The 25,808-nt window shown below is 45.5% G+C and overlaps 1 long non-coding RNA gene across 1 annotated transcript; it reads right to left on the minus strand.

Annotated features, from left to right (window-relative positions):
• Nucleotides 1–18,724: 18,724 nt before the first annotated feature.
• LOC141025372 (uncharacterized) lies at nt 18,725–20,008 on the minus strand. Its single transcript, XR_012186853.1, has 3 exons — nt 19,945–20,008; nt 19,775–19,854; nt 18,725–19,019 (listed from the first exon to the last, which is right to left on the minus strand). It is a non-coding gene; the product is annotated as an uncharacterized lncRNA (long non-coding RNA).
• Nucleotides 20,009–25,808: the final 5,800 nt, after the last annotated feature.

A 25,808-nucleotide genomic window follows, 5' to 3' on the forward strand; every position in this document is an offset into this window, starting at 1 on the left:
AATGAACGTTAGTAGTTGCGGACGCTTGCTAATAGTTCCAATCATAAGTGCATAGAATTCCAAGTCAGGGATGACATGCTAGCAGTGGCTTCTCCCACATAAAACTTGCTATCGGTCTAGTAAAGTAGTCAATTGCTTAGGGACAATTTCGCAATGCCTACCACCACTTTTCCACACTCGCTATATTTACTTTATTGCTTCTTTACCTAAACAGCCCCTACTTTTATTTACATGCTCTTTCTATTCTTAAAAACCTATCCAACAACACCTACAAAGTCCTTCTAGTTTCATACTTGTTCTAGGTAAAGCGAACGTTAAGCGTGCGTAGAGTTGTATCTGTGGTCGATAGAACTTGAGGGAATATTTGTTCTACCTTTAGCTCCTCGTTGCGTTTGACACTCTTACTTATCGAAAGAGGCTCCAATTGATCCCCTATACTTGTGGGTAATCAAGACCTTTTTCTGGCGCCGTTGCCGGGGAGTCATAGCGTGTGGTGAATATTCTCGTGTGTGCTTGTTTTGCTTTATCACTAAGTAATTTTTATTTGCTGTTCTGAGTTGTTTTCTATCTTTAGTTATGGGTAGGAAACGCAAAATACCAAAAAAATTAGTTGTACCTACTAAACCAATGGTTGAAGAACCACTCAAAATCTATCACACTCCTGAAGCTTTTTACTTGGATCATCTTTGATCCCTTTGTGCTTGTGTTGAAACCCCAACTAGCTTAGTTGAGGGCAAATCTTTAGATGAGCATGCTCGTTATGTGCGACACCGCATATATGAAAAAGTGAAACTTTTACTGGATCAAATTCATTGTTTGCAATGCTATGCTTGGAATTTATGTGAAATATATGATTTTACATGTTGTTCCGAAAACCCTAAGAAACACCTTCCCTATCAACATGAGTTTAGTAATAATGGAATCGTATCTTCGTATGCTAAGGGTGTTTATAATTACTATGATGTTCAACAAATCGAAGAATTTGTTGCTTTTAAGGGTGCTTATGAAATTGCTTCTTTGATTGAAAAGTATGATGCTACTCTTTACAAGTCTGAAAATTTTGCCATACTTGAATATTGTTATGATAATTATGCTTCTAATGCCTATGTTAAACCATATATGGAGGACTCCTCCCCTGTCCAAGAAGAGACTAATATTTTGCAGGAGTCTATGGAAGAAGAAATTGATGAAACTGTGCGCTCCTTGGATGAAAAAGATGATGAGGAGAGCGAAGAACAAAAGGAGGAAGAGCGGATTAGCTACCCGTGCCCACCTTCTAATGAGAGTAACTCTTCAACTCATAGATTGTTTAATTTCCCTTCGTGCTTACCGAAGGATGATTGCTATGATGATTGTTATGATCTGGTTGATTCTCTTGAAATATCCCTTTTTGATGATGCTTGCGATGCTTGTGGCCAAGATGCCAATATGAATTATGCTTATGGAGATGAACTTGCTATAGTTCGTTATGTTAAACATGAAATTGTTGCTATTGCACCCACGCTAGATAGTCCTATTATCTTTTTGAATTCTCCCGATTATACTATATCGGAGAAGTTTGCCCTTATTAAGGATTATATTGATGGGTTGCCTTTTACCGTTGCACATGATGATTTTGATAGATATAATATGCATGTGCTAGCTGCTCCTACTTGCAATTATTATGATAGAGGAACTACATCTCCGCCTCTTTATGTTTCCAACACGAAAAATTGCAAGAAACTGCCTATACTATGCATTGGCCTTTATATGTGTGCATGAATTGTTCTTTTATGACATGCTGATCCATAGGAAGAGAGTTAGACTTCTTCATTGCTTGATATATGTTGTTTTGTGCTCACTACTAAATGCCAAATCATTGTTAATTAAAATTGGCTTTGATATACCTTGGGATCCGGGTGGATCCATTACTTGAGCACTATATGCCTAGCTTAATGGCTTTAAAGAAAGCGCTGCCAGGGAGACAACCCGGAAGTTTTAGAGAGTCATTTATTTCTGTTGTGTGCTTTTATATAGTTTAAAAACAAAAAATAATAAAGAGGGGAACCTAAAACTTTTTCAAAAAGAAAAGCGAAAGTGAGAAAGACGAGCATTGTTAAAGTGGGAGCTAGCCTTGAACTTTGTTCATGCTCACGGAAACTTTCTGAATCTTGATTACAGACACTTTTCAACAAAAATAATTATCCCCTTGTACAATTCCATTGTATTATAATGTGCCAAGGTTTGCCTTTAGGATGTTTACAATGCTTGTTGGCTTGTGCGGTGCAGGACAGATACTTTGGTTGTAGTGCACGATTTTACATTTTTTATTGGAACGTCAATTGGTTCTGAAACTTCTAGCACTATCTTTCTATACAAATTTTTTATTTTTCCTAATTTTGGTAGAATTGTTTGAGTACCAGAAGTATGGTTAATGTTCAGATTGTTACAGACTGTTATGTTTTAGACAGATTCTGTTTTTGATGCATAGTTTGCTTGTTTTGATGAAACTATCAATTTCTATCAGTGGATTAAGCCATGAAAAAATTATATTACAGTAGCTACAATGCCAAAACAAAATATGAATTGGTTTGCAACAGTACTTAGCATAGTGATTTGCTTTATTATACTAACGGATCTTACCGAGTTTTCTGTTGAAGTTTTGTGTGGATGAAGTGTTCGATGATCGAGAAGGTCTCGATGTGAGGAGAAGAAGGAGAGGCAAGAGCTCAATCTTGGGGATGCCCAAGGCACCCCAAGTAAATATTCAAGGATACTCAAGCGTCTAAGCTTGGGGATGCCCCGGAAGGCATCCCCTCTTTCTTCAACAAGTATCGGTATGTTTTCGGATTCGTTTCGTTCATGCGATATGTGCAAATCTTGGAGCGTCTTTTGCATTTAGTTTTCTCTTTTCTTTTATGCACCATGCTGGTATGAGATAGTACTTGGTTGATTTATAGAATGCTCTTTGCACTTCACTTAAATCTTCTGAGTATGGCTTTATAGAATGCTTCATGTGCTTCACTTATATCATTTGAAGTTTGGATTGCCTGTTTCTCTTCACATAGAAAACCGCCATTTGTAGAATGCTCTTTTGCTTCACTTATATTTGTTAGATCATGGGAATATATTTTGTAGAAAGAATTAAACTCTCTTCCTTCACTTATATCTATTTATAGAGATGACAGGAATTGGTCATTCACATGGTTAGTCATAAAATCCTACATAAAACTTGTAGATCACTGAATATGATATGTTTGATTCCTTGCAATAGTTTTGCAATATAAAGATGGTGATATTAGAGTCATGCTAGTGGGTAGTTGTGGATTGTCGAAATACTTGTGTTGAAGTTTGTGATTCCCGTAGCATGCACGTATGGTGAACCGTTATGTAACGAAGTTGGAGCATGAGGTATTTATTGATTGTCTTCCTTATGAGTGGCGGTCGGGGACGAGCGATGGTCTTTTCCTACCAATCTATTCCCCTAGGGGCATGCATAGTAGTACTTTGCTTCGAGGGCTAATAAACTTTTGCAATAAGTACATGAGTTCTTTATGACTAATGTGAGTCCATGGATTATACGCACTCTCACCCTTCCATCATTGCTAGCCTCTTCGGTACCGTGCATTGCCCTTTCTCACCTCGAGAGTTGGTGCAAACTTCGCCGGTACATCCAAACCCCATGATACGATACGCTCTATCACACATAAGCCTCATTATATCTTCCTCAAAACATCCACCATACCTACCTATCATGGCATTTCCATAGCCATTCCGAGATATATTGCCATGCAACTTCCATCATCATCATATACATGACTTGAGCATTTATTGTCATATTGCTTTACATGATCGTAAGATAGCTAGCATGATGTTTTCATGGCTTGTCCCTTTTTGATGTCATTGCTACGCTAGATCATTGCACATCCCGGTACACTGCCGGAGGCATTCATATAGACTCATATCTTTGTTCTAGTATCGAGTTGTAATATTGAGTTGTAAGTAAAGAAAAGTGTTATGATCATCATTATTAGAGCATTTCCCCCCCTAAAGGGGGGGGCAAAGAAGCCCGCAAAAAAAGAAAAAAGAAAGAAAAAGGGGCAATGTTACTATCCTTTTACCACACTTGTGCTTCAAAGTAGCACCATGTTCTTCATATAGAGAGTCTCTTGAGTTATCACTTTTATATACTAGTGGGAATTTTTGTTATAGAACTTGGCTTGTATATTCCGATGATGGGCTTCCTCAAATGCCCGAGGTCTTCATGAACAAGCAAGTTGGATGCACACCCACTTAGTTTCCAGTGTGAGCTTTCATACACTTATAGCTCTTAGTGCATCCGTTGCATGGCAATCCCTACTCCTCACATTGACATCAATTGATGGGCATCTCCATAGCCCGTTGATTAGCCCCGTCGATGTGAGACTTTCTCCTTTTTGTCTTCTCCACACAACCTCCATCATCATATTCTATTCCACCCATAGTGCTATATCCATTGCTTGCGCTCATGTATTGCGTGAGGGTTGAAAAGGCTGAAGCGCGTTAAAAAATATGAACCAATTGCTCGGCTTGTCATCGGGGTTGTGCATGATTTGAATGCTTTGTGTGGTGAAGATGGAGCATAGCCAGACTATATGATTTTGTAGGGATGAGCTTTCTTTGGCTATGTTATTTCAATAAGACAAAATTGCTTGGTTGGTATGCTTGAAGTATTATTGTTTTTATGTCAAAAGATAGACTATTGCTTTGAATCATTCGTGTCTTAATATTCATGCCATGATTAGATTGTGTGATCAAGATTATGCTAGATAGCATTCCACATCAAAAATTATCTTTTTTATCATTTACCTACTCGAGGACGAGCAGGAATTAAGCTTGGGGATGCTGATACGTCTCCATCGTATCTATAATTTTTGATTGTTCCATGCCAATATTCTACAATTTTCATATACTTTTGGCAACTTTTTATATTATTTTTGGGACTAACATATAGATCCAGTGCCCAATGCCAGTTCCTGTTTGTTGCATGTTTTATGTTTCACAGAAACCCCATATCAAACGGAATCCAAACGGGATAAAAACGGACGGAGAATATTTTTGGAATATTTGGAAAATATGGGAAGAAGAATTAACGTGAGACGGTGCCCGGGGTGGCCACGAGCCAGGGGGCGCGCCCCTGACCCTCGTGGGCCCCTCGTAAGGCGGGTTCTGCCCTTCTTTGGCCGCAAGAAAGCTAATTTTCGGAAGAAAAAAAACTTGGCGAAGGTTTCAATCCAATCGGAGTAACGGATCTCCGGTTATAAAAGAAACGGTGAAAGGGCAGAATCCAGAACGCAGAAACAGAGAGAGACTGAGAGACAGATCCAATCTCGGAGGGGCTCTCGTCCCTCCCATGCAATGGAGACCATGGACCAGAGGGGAAACCCTTCTCCCATCTTGGGAGAACATCAAGGAGGAAGAAGAAGAAGGGGGGCTCTCTCTCCCTCACTTCCGGTGGCGCCGGAGTGCCACCGGGGGCCATCATCATCACCGCGATCTACACCAACACCTCCGTCATCTTCACCAACATCTCCATCACCTTCCCCCCCCCCCCTCTATCTACAGCAGTCCACTCTCCCGCAACCCGCTGTACCCTCTACTTGAACATGGTGCTTTATGCTTCATATTATTATCCAATGATGTGTTGCCATCCTATGATGTCTGAGTAGATTTTCGTTGTCCTATCGGTGGTTGATGAATTGCTATGACTGATTTAATTTGCTTGTGGTTATGTTGCTGTCCTTTGGTTCCCATCATATGAGCGCGCGTGGATCACACCATAGGGTTAGTTGTATGTTGATAGGACTATGTATTGGAGGGCAAGAGTGATAGAAGCTTCAACCTAGCATAGAAATTGATGCATACGGGATTGAAGGGGGACCAATATATCTGAATGCTATGGTTGGGCTTTACCTTAATAAACGTTAGTAGTTGCAGACGCTTGCTAATAGTTCCAATCATAAGTGCATAGAATTCCAAGTCAGGGATGACATGCTAGCAGTGGCCTCTCCCACATAAAACTTGCTATCGGTCTAGTAAAGTAGTCAATTGCTCAGGGACAATTTCGCAACGCCTACCACCACTTTTCCCCACTCGCTATATTTACTTTATTGCTTCTTTACCTAAACAATTCCTACTTTTTATTTACGTGCTCTTTATATTCTTGCAAACCTATCCAACAACACCTACAAAGTCCTTCTAGTTTCATACTTGTTCTAGGTAAAGCGAACGTTAAGCATGCGTAGAGTTGTATCGGTGGTCGATAGAACTTGAGGAATATTTGTTCTACCTTTAGCTCCTCGTTGGGTTCGACACTCTTACTTATCGAAAGAGGCTACAATTGATCCCCTATACTTGTGGGTTATCACGTATCTTCAGGACTGAGAAATAGAACACCCCTTTTCTTAGGAGTTTGCTGGAGTTGGTTCCGGAAGTGTCCAATTGTTTTCATTCGTCAGCATATTATTCAATAGAATTTTAGCTTGATCAACACTTCTTTCCCTGAAAACACAACCAGCACGACTATCCAGGTGGTCTCTGGAAGCATCGGTTAGTCCATTATAAAATATATCAAGTATTTCAGTTTTCTTAAGAGGATGATCAGGCAAAGCATTAAGTAATTGGAGAAGCCTCCCCCAAGCTTGTGGGAGACTCTCTTCTTCAATTTGCACAAAATTATATATATCCCTTAAAGCAACTTGTTTCTTATGAGCAGGGAAATATTTAGCAGAGAAGTAATAAATCATATCCTGGGAACTACGCACACAACCAGGATCAAGAGAATTAAACCATGTCTTAGCATCACCGTTTAATGAGAACGGAAATAATTTAAGGATATAGTAGTAACGAGTTTTCTCATCATTAGTGAATAGGGTGGCTATATCATTTAATTTAGTAAGATGTGCCACAACAGTTTCAGATTCATAGCCATAGAAAGGATCAGATTCAACCAAAGTAATTATCTCAGGATCGACAGAGAAATCATAATCCTTATCAGTAACAAAGATAGGTGAAGTAGCATAAGTAGGATCATATTTCATTCTAGCATTCAGAGATTTTTCTTTCAGCTTAGCTAATAATTTCTTAAGATCGCTCCTATCATTGCAAGCAAGAAAGTCTCTAGCAGTTTCTTCATCCATAACATAACCCTCAGGCACAACAGGCAATTCATATCTAGGGGGAGAATCTTCATCATCACTTTCATCAATATTATCAGTTTTAATAATTTCATTTTCTCTAGCCCTAGCAAGTTGTTCATCAAGAAATTCACCTAGTGGCACAGTAGTGTCAAGCATAGAAGTAGTTTCATCATAAGTATCATGCATAGCAGAAGTGGCATCATCAATAACATGCAACATATCAGAATTAATAGCAGAAGCATGTTTAGGTGTCACTAGTAGAAAAGAGGGCTTTGGTTCAGGCCGGGTCAGCCATTAGTCCCGGTTCAGTCCAGAACCAGGACCCATGGGGGCACTAGTCCCGGTTCGTGAGGCCAGGGGCCTGCCGGGCCTCGTGGGGGCATTGGTCCCGGTTCGTCTGGCCCCTTTGGTCCCGGTTGGTGGGACGGACCGGGACCAATGGGCCTCGCTCCTGGCCCACCACCATTGGTCCCGGTTGGTGGCTTGAACCGGGACCACAGGCTGCCCTTTAGTCCCGGTTCATGCCACGAACCGGGACCAATGAGGTGCCTATATATACCCCTCGCCCGCGAGCAGAGCACTCTAGTGCTCTGTTTTTCTCTGGCCGGCGAGGGGAGGGCTTTGTGGTGCTCTAGCTCACCTCCTATGCACATGAGGTGTTCGATGAAATGCCCGAGCCACACTAGTTAAGCTTTCTCCTCTCGAAGCTCGACCTCAAAGCTCCATTTTCCTCGAGATTGTCTAGGTTTAGCGGCCCGTCACGTCCCAATCCCGTCTTCACCGTCGTCGATCGCCCGCGCCGATCTCGTCGCCGGCACCACCGTGGTGAGCCTCTTGTTCTTATCTTCTTTCTGAAAGAAAAAATTCTTACTTTAGATGTATGGTTTAATTAATTAGATGCTCTAGAGAGCCATATGTTGTTAGATGAGAACTATGTATGTACTTTGGTTTTAATGTGATGATGAACTTCTATTAATTTGGTCACTTAATTATCTATTCATGATGTTCTGTAATGGTTTTTGACACACTTAATTATATATAATGCACGCAGATGAATCGGCAATGGATGTACGTTGACAGACACACCTCCGAGTACATTAAGGGCGTGCATGATTTTCTCGAAGTGGCTGAGGCAAACAAGCAGAATGGTTTTATGTGTTGTCCATGCCCTAAATGTGGGAATACGAAGTCTTACTCTGACCGGAAAATCCTTCACACCCACCTGCTTTATAAGGGTTTCCTGCCACACTATAATGTTTGGTCGAGGCATGGAGAAATAGGGGTTATGATGGAAGACGGCGAAGAAGAAGAGGACGATGATAACTATGTGCCCCCTGAATACGGTGATGCTGCAACGGGGGAAGCTGCTGAAGATCAAGAGGAACCAGACGATGTGCCCAATGATGCTGCAACGGGGGAAGCTACTCAAGATCAAGAGGAACCAGACGATGTGTCCGATGATGATGATCTCCGCCGGGTCATTGTCGATGCAAGGATGCAATGCGAAAGTCAAAAGGAGAAGCTGAAGTTCGATCGCATGTTAGAGGATCACAAAAAAGGGCTGTACCCCAATTGCGAACATGGCAACACAAAGCTCGGTACCGTACTGGAATTGCTGTAGTGGAAGGTAGAGAATGATGTGCTTGACAAAGGATTTGAGAAGCTACTGAAAATATTGAAGAAGCTTCCAAAGGATAACGAATTGCCCGACAATACATACGCAGCAAAGAAGGTCGTATGCCCTCTAGGATTGGAGGTGCAGAAGATACATGCATGCCTAATGACTGCATCCTCTACCACGGTGCGTACAAGGATCTGAACGCATGCCCGGTATGCGGTATAAGATGAGACGAGATGACCCTGGTGATGTTGACGGCGAGCCCCCCAGGAAGAGGATTCCTGCGAAGGTGATGTGGTATGCTCCTATAATACCACGGTTGAAACGTCTGTTCAGAAACGAAGATCATGCCAAGTTGATGCGATGGCACAGTGAGGACCGTAAGAAAGATGGGAAGTTGAGAGCACCCGCTGACGGGTCGCAGTGGAGAAAAATTGAGAGAAAGTACTGGGCTGAGTTTGCAGGTGACCCAAGGAACGTATGGTTTGGTTTAAGCGCGGATGGCATTAATCCTTTTGGGGAGCAGAGCAGCAATCACAGCACCTGGCCCGTGACTCTATGTATGTATAACCTTCCTCCTTGGATGTGCATGAAGTGGAAGTTCATTATTATGCCACTTCTCATCCAAGGCCCTAAGCAACCCGGCAACGACATTGATGTGTACCTAAGGCCATTAGTTGAAGAACTTTTACAGCTATGGAATGGAAACGGTGTACATACGTGGGATGAGCACAAACAGGAGGAATTTAACCTGCACCCGTTGCTGTTTGTAACCATCAATGATTGGCCCGCTCTCAGTAACCTTTCAGGACAGACAAACAAGGGGTACCACGCATGCACGCACTGTTTAGATGACACTGAAAGTATATACCTGGACAAATGCAGGAAGAATGTGTACCTGGGCCATCGTCGATTTCTTCTGATCAACCATCAATGTCGAAAGAAAGGGAAGCATTTCAAAGGCGAGGCAGATAACCGGAAGAAGCCCGCCATGCGTACCGGTGATCACGTACTTGCTATGGTCAATGATTTACACGTAATCTTTGGAAAGGGTCCTGGCGGACTAGCTGTTCCGAATGACGCTGAGGGACACTTACCCATGTGGAAGAAGAAACCTATATTTTGGGACCTACCCTACTGGAAAGACCTAGAGGTCCGCTCTTCAATCGACGTGATGCACGTGACGAAGAACCTTTGCGTGAACCTGTTAGGCTTCTTGGGCGTGTATGGGAAGACAAAAGATACACCTGAGGCACGGGAGGACCTGCAACGTTTGCACGAAAAAGACGGCATGCCTCTGAAGCAGTATGAAGGTCCTGCCAGCTACGCTCTTACGATAGAAGAGAAAGAAATCTTCTTTGAATGCCTACTCAGTATGAAGGTCCCAACTGGCTTCTCGTCGAATATAAAGGAAATAATAAATATGCCAGAGAAAAAGTTCCAGAACCTAAAGTCTCATGACTGCCACGTGATTATGACGCAACTGCTTCCGGTTGCATTGAGGGGGCTTCTACCGGAAAACGTCCGATTAGCCATTGTGAAGCTATCTGCATTCCTCAACGCAATCTCTCAGAAGGTGATCGATCCAGAAATCATACCAAGGCTAAGGAGTGATGTGGCGCAATGTCTTGTCAGTTTCGAGCTGGTGTTCCCACCATCCTTCTTCAATATCATGACGCACGTCCTAGTTCATCTAGTCGACGAGATTGTCATTCTGGGGCCCGTATTTCTACACAATATGTTCCCCTTTGAGAGGTTCATGGGAGTCCTAAAGAAATATGTCCGTAACCGTGCTAGGCCAGAAGGAAGCATCTCCATGGGCCATCAAACAGAGGATGTCATTGGGTTTTGTGTTGACTTCATTCCTGGCCTTAAGAAGATAGGTCTCCTAAATCGCGGTATGAGGGGAGACTGACTGGAAAAGGCACGCTAGGAGCGGACTCAATAATATGCAGGGACGGGCATTCTTGGTCTCAAGCACACTACACGTTCTACAGAACTCTACCTTGGTGACCCCGTATGTCGATGAACACAAGAACAGTCTGCGCTCCAAACGCACGGAGCAGTGCGACGACTGGATTACATGTGAACACATCAGGACTTTCAGCAGTTGGTTGGAAACACGTCTCAGAGGTGACAACACTGTTTGTGATGAGCTGTACTCGTTGTCCAGGGGACCATCTTTGACTGTATTGACTTACAAAGGATACGAGATAAATGGGAATACATTTTACACGATCGCCCAAGATCAAAAGAGCACCAACCAAAACAGCGCAGCAACCGAGAGGGGAAAGGACACATATTATGGTTACATAGTGGACATATGGGAACTTGACTACGGACATGATTTTAAGGTCCCTTTTTTTAAGTGAAAATGGGTCAATCTGTCAGGAGGCGGGGTACAGGTAGACCCACAGTATGGAATGACAACAGTGGATCTGAAAAATCTTGGGTACACTGACGAACCGTTCGTCCTAGCCAATGATGTGGCACAGGTTATCTATGTGAAGGACATGTCTACCAAACCGAGAAAAAGAAAAGATAAGGAAGCGAATACATCATACGATGAGCCAAAGCGCCACATAGTTCTTTCAGGAAAAAGGGACATCGTGGGAGTGGAGGGCAAGACAGACATGTCTGAAGATTATGAAAAGTTTCATGAAATTCCTCCCTTCAAAGTCAAGGCTGACCCAAGCATCCTGATAAACGATGAAGATTATCCATGGTTACGGCGCAATAAGAAAATGACACAAGCGAAGAAAAAGTGAAGACTTTCTCCCGCAACTATTATGATGATACCATGCCAACTTTGTAACAAACGAGTATGATACCATTGTCCATTTTGTACACGAAGTGCATCCAGTTTTTGCCGTAACCCTCTCAACTTTCTTGGACATGCTATGTGGATGAAATGATGATACCATGCCAACTTTCAACCTTTTCAGAGTTCATTTGAAATGCTTTTCAATTTCAGGGTCTTATAGCTCAAAATAATCAATAAATGCATGAGAAATAACAAATGAAGTCAAAAAAGGCAGAAAGAACCGGTACTAAAGGAATCAACTAAAAAGCTTTTATAAACCTCTAGTATTATTGAAACTAAAATTATATAGAATTTATGCAACTAAAATTATCAAAGTTTTTTCTGTTCAAAACATTAAAAGAAAAAAGAATTTTCATAAAATAAATACAAAAGCAAAAAAGATAATAAAATAAATAAGTATAAACAAAATAAAATTTTATAAATAAGTAGAAACAAAATAAGATAAAATAAAATAAATAAGTAGAAACAAAATAATTAAAATAAAATAAACTTTTATAAAATAAATAAGTAGAAACAAAATAAAATAAAATAAACTATAATAAAACAAAATAAATAAACCTTAATAAAATAAATAAAATAGCAATAGTAAGTATTTTGTTGTAAGTAGAAACAAAATAAAAAATAAAGCAACAAAGGAAACAAAAAATGGAAAAAAATAATAAAAAATGCCACCTCCTGGGCCACCACGGCCTGAATACGACTAGAAACCCACCTAGTTGGGCCAGGATTCAGGCCCGCAGAAGGCCCAGCGGGCCCACAGGCAAAGCAGTGTCAAATTAGGCCCATAGGCCTGCAGTTCAGAGGAGTTCGAGAGAGAGGAGGCAACAGTGCTTATAAACAGGTAGTCGACGCTCTCAACTAGCGAGGTGGGACTAAACTATCACCACCACGCCGCTGTGCAAGGCCATTGGTCCCGGTTGGTGGCACGAACCGGGACCAATGCCACCCTTTGGTCCCGGTTCGTGGCACAAACCGGGACCGATGCCCCCCCTTTAGTCCCGGTTGGTGCCACCAACCGGGACCAAAGGCCGCCGCTTCCCGCCCTTTGGGCTGCTGAAAAGAGGCATTTGGTCCCGGTTGGTGACACCAACCGGGACTAAAGGGTGGCATTGGTACTGGTTTGTGCCACCAACCGGTACCAATGGGTTTGCTATATAAGCCAGCACTTGTGAAAATTTCGTCAGTTCTTCGATCCCTCCGACGACGCCGCCAGGCTGCCCGAGCTCGCCATGCCTCTGTCGCGCCCCCGACCACGCCGCCGTTGCCCCGCCCCGACCACGCCGTTGTCGCCCCTGCCCCCCGACCACGCCGCGCGCCCTCGCCGTGCCTCTGCCACGCCCCCGACCCGCCCCGTCGACGTCGTCGCCGCCCTCTGCCCCGTCGATGCATAGCCCCTGCCCCGACCACGCCGCCGTCGCCCCTGCCCCTGACCACGCCGCGCGCCCTCGCCATGCCTCTGCCGCGCCCCCGACCCGCCCCGTCGAGGCCGTCGCCGCCCTCTGCCCCGTCGACGCCATCGCCCCTGCCCCGACCACACCGACGTCGCCGCCCTCTACACCGACGTCGGTGCCGTGCCTCTGCCCCTGCCCCGACCACGCCGCACCTCTCCTTGGTCAGGCCGGCGTCGCCCCCTCCCCCGTCCTCTCTTGTGTTTTTTCACATATTTATGATGTTTTTTTTCCAGATTATATGTATATGTGTGAGTAATGTATGTGTGTATATCTAATTATATGTCCTTTTTTAGATTTTTTGTTCATATATATGATGATTTGTTTTTTGCATTTTTATAAAAATGTATATATGTATGTATGTTCTCTGTGCATATAAAAGTTAGATTTTTAGTACATTTGGGTACATTTTAGGTTAGTTTTATCTATATATGTTATCTGATTTAGTACATTTTAGGTTAGTTTCATTTTTAGAAAAGTTTTATATATTTAGGAAAAGAAGGAAGAGAAGGAAGAAGGAAGAAGAAGAAAAAAAATTATATATGCAAAAGTTACATTTTTAGAAATGTATTATATATCTAGCTAGGAAGATAATGAAGAAGAAGAAAAAGAAGGAGAGGAAAAAGGAAAATAAGAAGAAGAAAAAAGAAGAAAAAGAAGAGGAGAAGAAGAAAGGAATAGAGGAGAAGAAGAGAAAATAGAATTCTATTTTCTCTTCTTCTCCTCTATTCCTTTCTTCTGGAAATTATACTTGGAGCAGGAGATTCAATTAAGCGAGATTCGGAAGCTATAATTTCGCCTTTTCTATTTTCTCTTCTTCTCCTCTATTCCTTTCTTCTTCTCCTCTTTTTTTTCTTCTTTTTTTTCTCCAATCTTCTCCTCTATTAATATCTTCTTCTCCTCTTTTTATTTCTTCTTCATCTTCTTATTTTTTATCGGATATGTCGTTGTCGATATACCCCGTGTCCCGATAACTTCAACACGAGGGGGGGTTCGACCTACCCCCTCCCCGATAACATTATTTTCCCATGTATGTATGTCGTCGTTGTCGATATAACCCCCTCCCGGATAACTTCAACCGTGACAACTTATACCACGGGAGCACCCCCCGGCCCTCTCGCTCGACCAAAACTCTAGAGGACACCCAAACCCTAGAAAAAAACGATGTCGGTCTCCTACCCCCTCCCGGCGCGCCCCTACCCTTGAAGCGTTGCCGAGGCCACCCCAAACCCGGAATAAGCTAGGTCTACGTTTGCACTAATATATCCACCTGCTGTCATGTTTGTGTAATAATTGCCATGTTGTAATATTTGCAGAAACAATGGAGCACGGACGAGACGAGGAAGCAGAAGAGGTGTTGGGGGACATAATCTTAGCCGGAGGTGATGTCTTGTCGTATCTTAACGACAATGATGGTCTAGAAGAAGAGGGTGAAGAAGTAGGCTACGGTGATCGAAGAGTGGAGGAGGAAAGACATGATTATGATTGCTCCGGTGACCCAATGCTGGTGCAAGAAGGAGCCCGTGGTGACGGCTTCGGTGACCGAACAGAGTCTGGCCAGGTAAATATATTAGTTAAGCCTGTGCTGACTAGCTAATTGATGCATTCATTGTTTTGGTATGTACACATATTAAATAACTCTCGTCTTTCTTCTTTTTTCTAGCCCTCCAGATCGAGCATGACTTCGGTAAAGAGACGAGGCCCGAAGAAAAAGTTGCGCTCGGATGAAAAGTTTGAGATCACAGCAATCGCGCGCGACGGCCAACCGATTGAACCCATCCGGACAAAGGAAGCATTTGCTGCTCAGTGCGGGGTTCTTGTTAGGGATAAGATCCCGATCAGCATCCACCAATGGGATAAGCCTAAGAAGGAAGACCCTGAGGTGTCTTATGTCAATGATATGCAGAAAGATGATCTTTGGACTGAGCTGAAGGCAAATTTCACCCTACCGCCAGAGGAGGATCCGGAGAAGCCAGTTAAAGAGCAATTAATCAAGTCTCATGCTCTTAAGAAGATGGCAGACCTATTCAGGAGGTGGAAGAATGAGCTGAAAACGTTTGTCGACAAAGAAGAGACACCAGAATTCATCGGCAAATATGAGAAGATCAGAGATCATTGGCCCGCATTTGTGGCCCACAAGACGTCGAAAAAGAGTAAGAAGTTGTCAGCGACAAACCAGAAAAATGCTGCGAAGAAGAAGCTTCACCATCGCACGGGGTCAGGTGGCTACATCAAAGCCCGGCCTAAGTGGGCCAAGGCTGAGAATGATCTGCTTGATAAAGGGATTGAACCAGAGACAATGAACTGGCCAGACCGTTGCCGGACTTGGTTCTTCGGGGCCGGCGGAACCTTGGACCCTATATCAGGGAAGTGTGTTTGGACGGACGAGCAAATGAGAATACCAGTCAAGAGGCTTCATCACTATATCGATGCAGCGTAGCAAGGGACGTTCGTTCCAGACAGAGAGAACGACAAGCTCACAATGGCTCTCGGGAATCCTGAGCACCCTAGACGGACACGAGGCACGCCAGGCTCCGTTCCGTGGAAGGCTGGTTTTCTAGACGCAGGCGGTTACAAATGCCAGGAGAGGAGGAAAAAAGTGGAGCAGACCCAAATTCAGAAGCTGCACGAAAGGGTTAAAGCGCTAGAGGAACGAGACGTAGCTCGCAGCAAGCGACCTGCCGAAACTACCCCCGAAGCTACCCCGCCATCTCAGCGGAGAAGCAGTGTGGCTTCCACCGAGCTGCTTCAGCCGGAGCATGTCTTGATGGCTCCTGCTAGCTACCCCGTGGATGCTATCACGGAGTCTCAACATTGCCACCTTATGACGCAATGGCAGAACTTCAAAGTCAAGGCGGCTATCGGCTCTGTTCGACCTCCTGAACCCGGCGCAACTTTTCACTATCGTCCGATTCCAGAAGGATATGCTAGGGTGACGGTGGACGAAATAACGGAGGGATTTGAGGACCTCCAGCTTGACCACCCTACCGGTGAAGGGGAGACTCGGCTGGGTTCTACTCTAAAGACTCCATGCCTATGTCGGAAGGAGCTCATCAACCTTCCGAACTGGACGCCTCCGCCTCCTCCTCCTCCTCCGGCGAGTAAGGGCACTCCGCCTCCTCCTCCGGCGAGTGATCAGGGCACTCAGCCTCCTTCTCCGGCGCGTGGCGGCACTCCGCCTCCTTCTCCGCCTGCGCCGGCGCGCCCGAGCAGCCAACCTCCTCCTTCTCCGCCTCATCAGCAAGGGCGGAAGAGACCCGCCGCCGCTCCGGGTGCTCCGGCGCGTCGTAGTCCTTCTCCTCTACCTCGTAAGCAAGGAAAGAAGACAGCTGCAGCCGCTCCGTCTGCTCTGCCGGCGTCTAGCAGTACAGTCAGAGGCGGGAGGCAATATAGATTTGGTCCTTCTCTGAAGACTCCAGAGAAGTTACCATACGAGAGGATCGAGGAGGAAACTACGAAGATCGTGCGAGCTGAAGTGACGAACTTCTTTGAAGGGGTGAAAGCAAAGAAACATCCACCTCCGGAGTAGAAGGTAGATCCGGTGAAAGCGAAGCGCACTCTGGCTGCCCTGACAAAACCACCAAAGTCTCCGCCGAAAGGCAACTATGAGCGCATTATTGCAAAGACATTTGTCGAAGCGGAGCGGTCGGGAAGTACTGTCAGTGATCAAAGGTTAAAAGAACGACGAGCTGGGAAAAAAATTGCCCAGCTTGGCGAAAATGCGAACCAATCGTGCCCCCCGCTCAAGGTGTCTAGCGACATCGTCGCTAATGATCCGAGGATGGTGCCCGGTTATAGCAATCTTGGAGATTACTTGCCCGACGATGTACATTATGATTTGTTGGAGGTGGATGAACACAAATACGATAATGGGAAGCCTCTCGTCAAAGATGAAAGATCTCTAACAACGATGATGCGAAGATTACATGATTGGTACATGAAAACCTGCAGAGAGTCTGGGGGAGGAATACTTTGACGCTGAGAGTTATAGAGGAGCATGACCTCATTGGAATTGAACTATTGAATGTTCCATTTGAGGAGTTCTTCCAGTTTTTCAATCAAAAGGCCCTCGATAAATCAACGATCACTTGCTACTGTCTGTAAATAGTACTACTTATGTCATTAAGTCTCTCTATATAGGTCAGCTCTTTATTATGCAGATTGAAGATCGCCGAATTGAAGAAAAGACAAATCGGTGATATTGGATTCATTAACACAAATCTCATAGATGCAACTGAGGTTAAATATCATGCCGAAAATACCGAGGCCAACTTGGTACGATCGTTGGTAATAAATGAAAACGAAGATATAATACTCTTTCCTTACAACTTCAAGTGAGTGTTACTGTCTTGTGCATATTCGGTTTCCCTTATTAGTCCAGGTTATAGCAATGTAATTTATGACTTATGCATGCGTGCGCAGCTTCCACTATATTCTCCTAGAGATTAAGCTTGAGCAGGGACTAGTAACCGTCTTAGACTCGAGACGAAAAGATCCCCAGGACTATGCGGACATGACTCAAATGCTCGAGAAGTAAGTTAAATCGATCATTATCCACCATATCAGCAATTTTGTTCATTTCCTGATATCAAGTAATTGTTTTCTTTGTCTGGCAGGGTTTGGAGAAAATTCACCAAAAAAGCTCCGGGACTGCCGAAGAAGCTGCAATTTAGACACCCGAAAGTAAGTACTATAGTAGCATGTTCCGCGCATCTCCTAGTGATTCAAGCGCTACTTTCATCAATACCATTTAGCATGCTTGCTTATCAGTTTGATTTACCTCTATTTCTTGTAAAGTGGTTGTGGCAGGAACAAGGGAATGATTTCTGTGGATACTACGTTTGCGAGTCCATCCACTACACGACCTGTGAGCGGGGCTACTCTGACGAACAATATGAAGTGTGTAAGCAATAATATTCACAATTTTATTTTATTACCATCATTTGTGTTGAGTTTCATTTATTCATATATATATGTATTGACCCCTTCTTCAAATTAGATCTTTCGGATGCGGGATGAACTCCTACCACTAGATCGTATGCGAGCAATTCAAGAGGAATTGGCGGCATTCTTCCTTGACCACGTGATCGCTGAAAACGGAGAATACTATATGGACCCTGTCACTACAGGAAACAGCTATTTTGCCGTCCGCCACGGCGGACGGCAAAGGCCTTTGCCGTCAGCCGCGGACGGCAAAAGGCTCCGGCAAAGTAGGCTACGGTAAATAGCTACTTTGCCGTCTGCTTCCTGGTGGCTGACGGCAAAGCCCCTTTGCCGTCTGCAGCGGACGGCAAAGAGAGCGGACGGCAAAAATTGTGCTCTCAGTCCGTTAAGTGGCTAACGGCAGGCCTTTGCCGTCCGCCAGCGGACGGCAAATTTTCTAGTGCCTTTGCCGTCCGCTAGCGGACGGCAAACTTTCTAGTGTCTTTGCCGTCCGCCGTATGATGTCATCTACACGTCACCACATGGCAGGCCTTTGCCGTCCGCCGCTGACGGCAAACTCTTTTACTCTTTGCCGTCTGCCACTGTAGGCAAATTGACCAAATTGGTCAGCTCCCAGGAAGCACAGCTGGATGCCACGCGGCCTCTTTGCCGTCCACGGCAGACGGCAAAGAGCCCGTTGCCGTCGGTGGCAGACGGCATAGAGCCTGCATATTGGCTCTTTTTCTGTTTTTTATTAAATCCAACAATTTTCATCACAAATATATATGACATATACAGATATATTTCACAGCAAACATATAAGATATATATGATATATATGACATAGTTCCATCACATAGATATCCAACATGCAGAGTTCCATCATACATAGTTCCATCACATATGTTCCATCCAACTACCAAGTTCCATCATACATAGCATAGTTCATCCAACTACCAAGATACATGCATAGTTCAACGATACAAAAGAAACAGAGAAAGGGATAAGGAGCACTCCATCTATGCAAGCTTTCGTCAAGTGAATGAAATCTGCAAAATGAAAAATAAGAAAGTTAGAAATAGGTGACTAGAACAAGAAGAATACTAGAACAAGAAGAGTATGTCATTTATGGGCTAACTTACGTGAAATGGATCATATATGAGCTAACTAAGTTGAAATGGGTCGTTTATGAGCTAACTAAGGTCAAATGGATCGTTTTTGAGGTAACTAAGGTGAAATGGATCGTTTTTTAGCTCACTTAGGTCAAATGGATCATTTATGAGCTAACTTAGTTGAAATGGATCGTTTTTGAGCTAACTTTGTTGAAATGGATCATTTATGAGCTAATTTAGTTGAAATGGATCATTTATGAGCTAATTTAGTTGAAATGAATCTTTTTCAGCTAACTTAGGTGAAATGGATCATTTAAGAGCTAATTTAGGTGAAATGGATCGTTTTTAGCTCACTTAGGTCAAATGGATCATTTATGAGCTAAATTAGTTGAAATGGATCGTTTATGAGATAACCTAGGTAAGATGGGTCATTTTGGAGTTAACCTACGTGAAATGGGCCATTTTAAAGCTAACGTAGGTAAAATGGATCATTTAGGAGCTAATCTAGGTAAAATGGGTCATTTTTTAGCTAACTTGGATGAACTGCATCATTTATAAGCTAACCTAGGTAAAATGGGTCATTTTGGAGGAAAAGAAGCTAACTCTAGGTCATTATGGTAAGCATATTGGAGGAAATAAAGCTAAGTCTAGGTCTTTATGCATTTGTTAAGCAAAACAGTAGAGAAACTTACCGTGATCAGGGAGGTGTAGGAGCGGGGTGGCTAGTGCCGCTACCTGGAGAAGGATTGTGCGATGCGTTTCTGGAGTTAAGCTGCACCAAAGATCATTTCCAATGTCTCGTTAGAATTATGACACTCAAATGTTAAGACTAGCAAGTAATGTCCATTCAAATTAAACTCACCGTGCTCCCAGGAGCAATCACTGGCATCGGCGGAGCGGGCTGACCGGATTTCTCGCACACAGACTGCACATTTGGTTTTCACAACAGAGTCATACTAGTTAGTAATGAGACTCAAATGTTAAGACTAGCAAGTAATCTGCAGAAGAAACTTACCACAAGGAGCTCGTACATGGCCCTTGCCTGCATGTCATTCCGTGCCCTCTCCTCCTCCATCATCTTTCTCGTCCTCTCCTCCATCTCCCGCTGCCTCTCCGCCGCCTCCTCCAAAAGTTTCTCCGTTCTATCTCTCTCAGTCTGTATAGCAGCCTGCAACACCACTCACATGACCATTTGTAATCATTGATGGAAGCGCACACAATGTAATGGAGAAAGATAACTGAGTACGTATCACTAACCTTGATGGCAAGTTGCACTGGCCGTTCACGAGGCCTTATCTCAGGAGCGGAGCTCGACTGGCGCGCCTTGATCTCCGGGAGAGTGCTAGGACAACGGATAAGTCCATCTCCAATGGCTATGGAACCATGGGACCTCCCGCCACCAGATATCATCACCAGCTCTGGATCAATGGGACCCTGGCTCGGGTTAAAGTCCTCCCCTTTCCTCGCCTTCCCCTCATCTCTATATCTCACGAGCTTGTTGTGGGAGGAGATGTTGGTGAAGTTGTTTGCGTCATCGAGGTCAGACTGAGAGAAAGCCTTGACTTTCTTGAAAGAGGAAGTGTGGGCCATGGCATACAGGTCGTACACCTCTGGCACCTTATCCGCCTTATTGTAGCGTGCCTGAAAGAGAGAAACAATGAAAATTAGTAATTAAAGGGCTCAAGCTAGCATGATGAATGAATTTCATGAATCATGAAGCAAACCACATACCCAGTTGCGCCCGAACTGATATAAGTTGGAGCTGCCTTGATGGTGTGGCACACCTTCCATTTGGGCACGTTTGTCCTTGGCCTCGTTGTGGAGGGCTAGCCATTCTTTTGAGCACCACTCATCGACCAACACCTCCCAACAATCCATCCGATCCGCACACCATCTCGGAGGCGCCTAAGTTAGCAAATAGAAACTTGAGCGCTACGGCTAAGAATTACTAAATGAAGGAACTTAAGTAGAAGGCCTTAAGAATTACCTTCATGTACTGCTCCTTACTCAGGAACTTATCGCGGCACGCCGGCTTGGTCTTCTTGATACCACGCAAGGCGTAGTAGTCTCGAACAGCCTGCACCCGAGCCTCTTGCCGTAAGTTCTGGAGTAGGCGCTTGCAGACGTTCTCGATAACATGTGCCGCGTCCTCCTCGTATCCCTCCTCACACCTATAGAATGTCTGCAATCAAATGAGACAATATTGATTAGTACAATTAATAACTAGCTAGTTGAAGATTTTTAAATGTGTAAAGGAGAAATTACCCAGAACTTTTTGATCACCATGTCTGCCCTCGTGTCGCACACGACACCGTCGATAATCTCATCCGGCGGGGCCGGGGCAGCCACGTAGTGCTCCCAGCTCAATCCAAGCTCTGGAAGCCTACCCTCACCAGGCAACGTGACAAACCCCGGGAAGTTTTTCCGGCAAAGAACTCCAAGGACGGAGTTGGGCCGGCGGACACTATGATGGTGGTCCCAACCCCTGCAGCATGACAAGGCCAACACATTAGTTATTTGAAGAAACGTGAATGCAGAAGGTACAAAAATATTAAATGCACTTACGTACCTCTCCCCATCAGGGAAGATCAACCACCTCTGCTCGCGGGTCGCCGGCACGGACGGGAGCCGTGTAGCACCACGCTGGTAGACGGTGCCACCCTCCTCCTCAAGATCAGTCGGCTCCCCGCCATCATCAGCATGGCCACTCGGCTCCTCGGGCTGATCCGGCCAGGTACCCCATCCGGACGTGTGCTCCTCCGGGGTCTCGTGGGCCGAACTCTCGTGGGCCGAAGGCCAGTCGACCCGAGGCTCATGGGCCCAAGACCCGTGGACCGGAGGCTCGTGGACCGGAGTCCGTGTAGCCTCCTCCTCGGACGAGTCCACCCTAGCAGTCACGTGCTCGGGTGAAACAGCTGGGGGTGGCGGCGAGGAAGGCGCCGTAGCAGTCACCCTACCTCCTCTCCCGCTACGTGAAATGTCCACACCGTATAATTGGGCGTAAAACCACTCTTCTGCAGGTGTTTGCCCATTTCAGCCTCTGTCCTCTTTTCCCAATTGCCGCACCGTAAACAGGGGCACCAGGTTTTCCTCTGGCCATTTGCAAATGCGGCTCGCACAAACCCCTTGGTTTTTGTGAACCATTCAGTGCTCCATTTGTTCTGACCAGTGTGACCGGTGTACATCCACGCACGATCACTCATCTTGACTTTCAGAGCTACTAGACACACAACAAATATATATATAATTCAGCATGTATATATTCATCAGTTGATCTACTTTGTCAATTTTATTACGTCCATGCAACCTACACTCTAATAGGTAATGATAGGTCCTAATCCCACCCGAGTATGTTTAGATTGGGTTCATTTTCCCATGCTATGCTCTGGATCCTACGCAAAATTTCGGCAGCAACTCCCCGCTGTTCTCCTGATACACGTCTCTGCAATAAACAGAGAGGATGTGTACCCAGAGAACAACAGGGGAGGCACTGACGAAATTTATGCGTCGGATCCGGAGAAAAGCATATGGGAAAACGAACCCAATCTAAACATACTCGGGCTGTCCATGGATAGCGTTGGACAATTCGAAAGAATCAAGGTTATAAATATGCAAATGCATGCATATTTATAACTATGACGCTTTCAAACGGGAGACACATATTGGTTACGCATACTGATGATTCAAGACACATATATAGCTAGCTATCAAGTTTCATCGGAATAGATCAAATAATTAATGGGGGAGGAGGACATGTCATTTGTGCTCACCCACGAACGAAGGGGCAGAGCTCGTCAAATGCACGGCGAGGTCGTCGAACACCAAACCTCGCAGCGATGAAACAATTGCACATTTAAAACTACCCGATCAACACAATTATATATGATGTTTTTCATAACAAAATCGAAAAATATATGACCTAACTAATAATTCACAAATATATGACCCCGTCGGCCTCTGGAAGGCCAAAGAACACCTTTTCGGGAGGTGTCGGGGGTCGGGGTGTCGTGTCGGTGTCGGGGTGCCGTGTCGGGGTCGGGGTCTCGGGGTCGGGGTGTTGGGTCGGGGTGCCGGGTCGGGGTCGGGGTGCCGTGTCGGTGTCGGGGTCGGGGTGTCGGGTCAGGCTCGGGGTCGGGGTGTCGGGGTCGGGGTCGGGGTCGGGGTCGGGGTCGGGGTGTCGGGGGTGTCGTGTCGGGGGTCGGGGTGTCGTGTCGGGGTCGGGGTGCTGTTTCGGGGTCGGGGGGTCGGGGTGCCGTGTCGGGGTCAGGGGGTTAGGGGGTCGGGTGTCGGGGTGGAGTCGGGGTCGGGTGTCGGGGTGTGGTGTCGCGGTTGGGGGGTCAGGGGGTCAGGGGGTCTTCTCATTCTTCTACTACTTCTACTTCTCATTCTTCTACTTCTTCTCATCCCCCGTCTTCTACTTCTTTTCTTCTTCTTCTTCTTCTTCTTCTTCTTCTTCTTCTTCTTCTTCTTCTTCTTCTTCTTCTTCTTCTTCTTCTTCTTCTTCTTCTTCTTTCTCCTCCTCCTCCTCCTCCTCTTCTTCTTCTTCTTCTTCTTCTTCTTCCCCCTTCTACTTATTCTACTTTTCGTCTTCTTTTTTCATCTTTTTTCACATCCTTTAATTATGACTATTTAACTAAAACCTAACACTAGTCTAATATAATCCAATCTAATTAATCTAATCTAGCTAACTATATAACCTAAACCTAAACTAAAAACCTAAACTATTTAAACTAATTAAACCTAAACTAATTAAACTAAATAACCTAAACTAATTAATTCTAAACTTAAAAAACTTAAACTTAAAAACCTTATCTAAACAGAAAAGAAAAACAAAAAAACAGAAGAAAAAAATAGGACACAGGGGGGCGGCAGGGGCTCACCGTGGGGGGCGGCGACGGGTCGGGGAGGGGGCGGCGACGGGACGGCAGCAAGGCGGCGCAGCGATGGGGAGGGGAGGGGCAGCGATGGGCGGCGCTCCTCGGGGGGCGGTCGACCCGCGGCTGCAACGGCAGCGGCGGTTGGTCGGGCGTCGGGGGTGGGGACGGGCGCGGCGGTACGGGGCTTGGACGGCCGCGGCGCGGCTGGCCGACGTGGAAGGAGCGGCGGGGCCGCGATGGAGGTTGGGGAGGGGTGCGGGGCGGCGGGGAGGCCGGCTACGCCGGACGGGGTCGGCGGCGGCGGCACGGGCTGGTGTGGGCGGGGCGATGTGGAAGAGGCGGCGAGGGTGCGGTGGAGGTCGAGGCGGCGAGGGTGCGGTGGAGGTCGGGCCGGGGCGGCGGGGCGGGCGGCGGCGGCGGGGTGGGAGGAGAGAACGGCGAGGAGAGAAGAAGTGAGTAACGGGCGGGGGGGGGGGGGGGGGTACGGGCCGTTAGGTAGTGCCCTCTTTGCCGTCCGCCTATCTTTGTCGTCCGCCCTTTTTGCCTCTTTGCCGTCTGCTGGCGGACGGCAAAGAGGTGGGCCGTTAAGTTTTTTCCAAACGGGCGGGGGGTGGGGGCCACCTCACTCTTTGCCGTCTGCCAGCGGACGGCAAAGATTCCTTGCCGTCTGCTGGCTGACGGCAAAGAGCTCGCAGATGGCAAAGAGATTCTTTGTCGTCTGCCGTTTCTTTGCCATCTGCTTTTGGGTAGCTGATGGCAAAGAGCTTCTTTGCCGTCAGCTAGCGGACGGCAAATAGCCGGCAGATGGCAAATTAGCTGATTCCAGTAGTGTGTGTTCATATATAATTAGGAGATTATATTGTAAGAGATAATTATTGTATATATGTAGCCGGTAGTGTCGGATAGATATACGAGAACTTGTTGTTCGACCAATCTCTCGGAGAAGGAGAGGTGGTCGATATCACTTCTCTCTGTATGCATATATATGTTCATGACGATCTTCTGCTTCCTTCATTTGCTTACTAGCTAGCGTGTCTAGTCCTATCTATACGTATATAGTACGTAGCGTCGACCAAGCACGGAGATAAGAGAGGACACTTCTCTCTATTAATTAGCTAGCTAACACAATATATGAAACACCTAAATTAACCCCCCCCCCCCAAAACCCGCAACCCCCCCCTTTAAAAAAAACAAAAACCCCAGCCCCTAAAATGCTGACGCGTGGATGCCTATTGGTCCCGGTTAGTGCCACCAACCGGGACCAAAGGCCCTCCTGCCTGGGCTCGCCGCACCGGCCACGTGGAGGCCCATCTGTCCCGGTTCGTGTAAGAACCGGGACTAAAGGGCTAGGGCATTAGTAACAACCCTTTAGTCCCGGTTCAACAACCGGGACAGGTGACCCTTTTTCTACAAGTGTGTCGCAAGCTTACTCAAAACAGAAGGTGAATCAAGTGCAGAGCTAGATGGCAGTCCCTTACCTCCCCTCGTAGTTGAGGGATAAATTTTGGTTTTCTCGTCTTTCAAGTTCCTCATAGTGATCAGCAGATAAAATCCCAAGTGACTCAAAGAATAGAGCTACGCTCCCCGGCAACGGAGCGAGAAAATAGTCTTGATAACCCACAAGTATAGGGGATCGCAATAGTTTTCGAAGGTAGAGTATTCAACCCAAATTTACTTATTCGACAGAAGGGGAGCCAAAGAATATTCTCAAGTTTTAGCAGTTGAGTTGTCAATTCAACCACACCTGGATAACTTAATATCTACAGCAAAGTATTTAGTAGCAAGGTAGTATGAGAGTAGCGGTAACGGTGGCAAAAGTAACAGTGATAGTTTTGTAGTGGTTGTAACA

Source organism: Aegilops tauschii, chromosome 6 (assembly GCF_002575655.3).
Source record: "Aegilops tauschii subsp. strangulata cultivar AL8/78 chromosome 6, Aet v6.0, whole genome shotgun sequence".
Classification (NCBI taxonomy): domain Eukaryota; kingdom Viridiplantae; phylum Streptophyta; class Magnoliopsida; order Poales; family Poaceae; genus Aegilops; species Aegilops tauschii.